We start from the raw sequence: 6,046 nt of genomic DNA on the forward strand, positions 1-6,046 counted from the left end.
GGCCTCAATGATAATGCAAGGCCCATGGCTTTAGGGGAAGGGCAGATCCCATTGGAAGACTCAAGGAGAGTTCAAGGGGACTCCCAGAGACTGTATTCTAGGTTCAAGGGGGTTCCCAGAGATTGTGCCCTCATCATACATACATACATACATACATATAATTTTCCTTTCTTGGATAAGTGTCCTACTCAGTATTGAAGCTCTTATGTACATGAATAATTAGCATTTAAAAAATCTAGAAGCACAATAAATTAACTTTAAATGTTTCTATATTTGGATATTAATCACAATTTAATCTGCATATGTAACATTCTAATTAGGCTATATCACCAATAGTGGAAAAGAATGCCATAATTAATTTGAGGATGTGTTCAAATCCAGACCCTGCTACTTAGTACATCTTTCTTTTTGGGGGATGTTGAGTATTGAGAGAAAAATATGGTTTGTCCTTCATTCTTTTTTTTTTTAAACAGCACTGAAAATTGATTTTTAATGATAAATTACAACTCGGACACAGGGCGGGTAATGGGAGGAGAGCTGGATTGTCTGTGGGGTTGCATTACGTTGATGGTCTCAGGGGCTGGGGCTCCAGGCCCAATGCCAAATCTTGCCAAGAGGCTCTCAGCCTTGGGTACTGGCGATCTGGGAGGGCAGCAGGGCCTCTTGTTGCAGGGGAAGCAGTAGGATGACTTCTTTAAACATAGTGTTGCTGTTGCTGCTTCTTGGTGGCGGCCTTGCTGGCCAGGTCCTTGGCCTTCTCGGTAGCTGCCAAAGCAGTTTTCTTCGCCTTCTCAGTTGCTTCCTTAGCTGTTTCAACAAGTGTCTTAGAAGGAGCTTCACCTTGCAGCTTGGCCAGGATGTACTCAAAGCCTTTGATGGTCTTGGTCACATTACTTTTGAATCTAGCCAGGCCGAACTCCTGCACAGCTCTGGAGACCCCGAACAAACTGGAGGAGACCCAGGCCTCCCGTCGGATTTCACTCCAGCCACTGTTTTCAGGGTTCACACAGTAAACACATCTTTCCTCCACCACCATCAGCCGGGCATGGTTGATGTTCCAGGTGAAAGTGGTCATGGTCTGGTTCTGTGGGTCCACGATAGAGTCCTCGAGGATGTACCCCGAGTGAGCTACGTTAGCAAGAAAGAAGCGCTCCGCCCAGCGGGGCATGCGGTTGGTCTTCGTTAGAAGCCGCCTGGACATCAGCTTCCTATCCGGGGTCACCTCCCGGTGCACGATGCCCTCCATCAGCACATGCTTGCTGTAGGGGTTGCCAGAAGGCAGCAAACACTTGGTCCCAAGAGCTCCGGAGCACGCTCTGCCCTAGGAAATACTTCACCATCCTCCCGGCGGGGGGTCGGGGTCGGGGTCGGGGCAGTGTCAGGGGGCGCACAGCATGGGGAGTACGGGAGAGATGGGTCGCCGGGCATGCGCTCTCAGTCACCATCCCAAAGCCGTCGTTGCCGCCGCCTCCACCGCCACCGCCACTGTCGCCGCCGCCATGAGGGGGTGTCCGGCCCTTGTCCTTCATTCTTGAAGAGGACCATGACATCAGGGAGATGATGACATAACTTGCAATTGACTTTGATTTGAGTGAGGGAGGGCTGTGCAAAGTCACCAGCCTCACTTTCTCCTCTAGAATCATCTGAGTCCAGTGGCCAGATATCAATCAGCATGACTGGTGATGGCCCAGGGTGCCGTGGGAGACCTTGGCCCTTGTAAGTTAAAGTCTTTTCAAGTTCAAGCTTTGAGTGAAGCCATACCCATTCAGTGAATAGGCCTCTTTAACAAGTGAGTCAGGGGATGGCCCCTTTAATTAAAAAGAAATCAAACTGGGAGGGGAAGACCCTCAGGGTTGCTGGCCAGAAGAGAAACAGTTACTATTTACATTCACTCTGAGCCAGAAGGGCCCCCAAAAATAATGATTAAATGGTGCTTGGGCAGGGACCTATTGTTTAGTCCACAAGATCTAGAGTGAACTGGATTTAAGTCTTGATCTTTGAGAAAGGAATCTAGTCAGGAAACCCCAAGTTAACTAGTAGTTAACTAGTTAGCTTTTGGCCATCAAAATGTACCTTCCCTTGGGCAGAACACCCTTAGGTAAAGGAAGGAGAGGAGAGGAAAGTGGGAAAGTGGGAAAGGAAGAGGAGCTGAGGGAAAGGTGGGGGAAGGAAGAGGAGGAGAGGAGAAGAGAGAGGAGAGAAGAAGCTAAGTTGACCAACTGGAACTGGCCAGCTGGGTCCTGTCAGTAAAGAGGATTTTGTTATCCTTTTAGAGTTTAGTTTCTCAGGATCCATGGCCATGGGAATATCTAGTTTCCAGGTATTGGATAACAACTCTCAAAATAGGCTCAAGGATCCTAGATAATAATTCTTAGAATTATACTGACAGACAGTCCTACTGAGGCTGTGCCCTGAGATATAGGGGTGACATAATTGATACTTACTACGTGTGTGCAGAATGATAATATTGCTAAAGTTAACTTGTGAGCTTAATGTTGGCAAGATGCCTTCTTTGTCCAGTGCCCTATAAAACAGGGTAGGCATTGGCCAGTGAGATTGGGGAATCCATGAGGAATCTATAGGGAATCCATGGGGGAAGTCATGGGTAATGCATAGAGGAATGCATGTACCTGCCTCAACCAGGCCCCCTACAGGCTTGAGGGGATTTGGGGGAGTGCACAAGGTAAGCTTGTCTCGATTTACCCCATCAAGATGTAGGGGTAGTTACCCCGCTTTCTTGCCGGCCCTTGCTGCAGTGGTGATGCTATAGGAGTTGATTCTCAGCAACCTTCTGAGAAGACTAGACTGGAATACAACTTATTATTAACCCCTCTGAAGCTGTCCTGCCTGTCTGACCAGATCAAGAGTGAACCTATTAGAGGCTGGAGTCTGAAACCTTCAGTGCCTCCTGTGTGTTATCTGTGAAACAGGTCCCCATTTAGGCAGCTTGGACTATTCGTAGGTTGTGTATGTGTGTGAATGTGTGTGAGTGTGTGTGTGTGTGTGTGTGTGTGTGTGTGTGTGTTATTTTTATTAAAGGGTCCATCCCTTAACTCAGAGAGAAAAATAACAAAGAAGTTTCCTGGTAAAGAACTACAGAATCTCAAAAGTCATCTAATCCAAACACCACCTCAATGACAAGTTCTTCTTCTATACAATTCAGTAATTAGTCATCTGCCCTTTAAATACAACACTATGTTGTGTTATCTTCTAGTTTTCCAGTGTTTTAAGGATCCAGGATTTCATCACTACCTCCTAATGATTCAGATGACATCTTTACAACCATGGAGACAGTTTTCAAAGGCCTAAACTTTGCCATTGTGATTCAACCAGTTGAGGAATCTCCCCAAATTGAGCTAGTCCAGTTCTAAGACAACAAATACAAATTTGATTTCTTAGCGCTTAATCTAAATTGTTGAACCAATTGAAAGGGCCATGTACAGCAAGATAGTTACAGAAGCATTTTTTTTTTTGTATTATCAAAGAACTGGAAATAAAGTATATGTGCATTGATTGGAAAATGGCCAAAAACATTGGTAATCTGTGAGAAACAGTGAATAGGATAAGTACAAAGAACAGGAAGACCTATGAAGTATTTTTTTTCATTATTTGCACTATATAAAGTCCTGCTCTGGGAAGGGGTAGAGCTCTACAGAGGAATGTAGGTGATGTAAAAACAAAAGGAATCATTTGTTTTTCCCCAAAACATATTGAACTTATTTAAAACAATAACAACAATAAATCATGAATTTTTTCTTACATTTTTAACTTCTTATACTGGAAGAATAGATGGCAAATATTTCACAATCATTTGTCATCAGAGAGTTATATAAAACTTTGAAAAATGTAGGAGGCTTTCAGTCTATCATTACTGCTATTGTGGCTAAATAATCACAAGTCGTGACTTACATTTTGTTCATTCCTGTGTGCTACAGAAGTTGAGTCCTGGAGCTCAATTGAGGTTGATTTGTAATCATAGCCACTCACACTTTGCCCACAATTTTCGGCTAATCTATTAAGACTGTGTTTACAGAGAGTTTTTTTCCATCTTCTAAGCTGACTACAGTTTTATGGTGTTTTTTGTTTTGTTTTGTTTTTTAAGTGCTCTGAATCCAATTCCCTTGGGCAAATAAAGCATAGATTTTTTTTTTTCTGTAATGAAGGATGAAAGATACTTGGAACTTACCAAAATATATTCCTATTGTCTGCGAAAAAAATGAGTGTACAAGAAAATAACATGCAGAGTAGATATTTTCATGAAAAATATAAAGTTGAATCTTATTTATTTGCTTTGGTTGGCTTGAAAAATTGAGATGAGTCACATTTCTGAGCTTGGCACATGTTGTACTACACCTAATATTACCCTGATTTTTAACATAGAGTCCCGTCTCTATTTAATGTCAACCAGATTTAGGTGCCAGTTGTCCTCTAGTACAATGTACAAGTACAAATAACTTTGTACTAGATCACTATCTTTCTTCATTTAAAAATCTTTTCTGTACTTTTTTATGGATGTACTGCCTCTTTCCATGATGTAGTTCTTGACATGCAATAAATTAAAGATGACTTGGAAATTCCAGCATTTAGAAAATTATTCAAAATAAGTCATTTCACCAATCCATGTTCTTATGCTATAAAAATGAATGAAGGTTTATGATAACATGATAAAAAGGAAAGTAATTACTTTTCCTTAATTCTTTCTAAGGTTTTGTGGTATAAAATGAGACAAAAATAAATGATCGTGAAAGTTTAAAGATCTGTTTCAAGTTATGGGGTGAAGGAAACAATGGAACATAGGACTTTAAGATTTCCAGAATCTTATATTATTCCACTGGATTGGTACAAAAATGACTGATTTTGATGTTGATGTACTTTGTATTCCTTAATGGATCTCAGATCTCATTCTCTTTCTTATCTTTTTTGATTCTTGCCCATATCCTTCCATGAATCCTCCAAAGAGTATCTGCCCTAAATATTATCTCTAGATCTTTTAAACTTTCGTGGATGCCAGTACAATATTCATGCTGTGCATTCCATGTTTTCATTACTTGACTGATCCATATGTCATATATCCCATTTATATATTTCATACAAGCCCTTGTGTGTTAATCATCATTGATCAAAGGCAGCATACCTCATATACTTTGCATCCTTCTATTGTCTTTTGTATAAGGTGAGATTGCCATGATAGGCGTCCTGAACAAATTACAAGTAAAGAAGAGATCATTCATAAATTTTGAGGTTTCCTCAATGTTCCTCTTTGCAGTTAATAATTTTAAGCCCCAGAAAACTACAAAGCCTCCTACTGTGAGCCAAGGACATTCAAAAATAGCCACCTACTAAACTAGCCAGGAAAAAATGATGAGGCTGACAAATGAATATTGACAAGGTTAGGGCATGCCACTGATGGGCAAGATAGTGAATTATTTCAACAGTACCTATGTCTTGGATAGGCACTGCAGGTAGATAGTGAACTAGTCCCAAAATTGAATAGGAGGAAGTGAGTAAGAAGGAGGAAGGAGGAAGAGAGCTTTGAGGATATTTCACAGAGCTTTCAGTAAGTGAGGTATGTTCTAAAATAAAAACTCATCTTTTTATCATTAATAGTGTGTTGCAGATCCAATGTGACTGAAAGTCATGGAATTTCATGAACTCAGAATAATTAGGATTATAATAAGATAGTAGAAGAAAAATAATATTTTAATCAAAATAAATTGATATTGAATGTTAGCATTTCTGAATTCTCTATCCTTTCTTAGGTTTTTCCATTATGGAAATAACAAAATTTTCAAATACTGTATGATATAGAATACATTTGTCCTACTTTTATTGATTTCATTCATATTATAACCAAAAGCTAAACAATGTACTAAGAGTAGTATTTTGTTCATATTAAGGACTGAAATGAATGAATAGATTTGGAAATGTACTGAGTAGTAACTAGTAAATAGTAGGCACATGAATGAATGAATGAATGAATGAACTTGGAAAATGTTAATATACCTAAAGCAGAAGGATGGTTTTAGTACAAATTATTACAATTTCT

General features: G+C 40.2%; 1 pseudogene; it reads right to left on the bottom strand.

The window, feature by feature from the left end:
• Nucleotides 1-538: 538 nt before the first annotated feature.
• LOC118848408 lies at nucleotides 539-1,340 on the bottom strand (annotated as a pseudogene).
• Between the last annotated feature and the right edge of the window lie 4,706 nt (nucleotides 1,341-6,046).

The sequence above is a fragment of the Trichosurus vulpecula genome, chromosome 4 (assembly GCF_011100635.1).
Source record: "Trichosurus vulpecula isolate mTriVul1 chromosome 4, mTriVul1.pri, whole genome shotgun sequence".
Classification (NCBI taxonomy): domain Eukaryota; kingdom Metazoa; phylum Chordata; class Mammalia; order Diprotodontia; family Phalangeridae; genus Trichosurus; species Trichosurus vulpecula.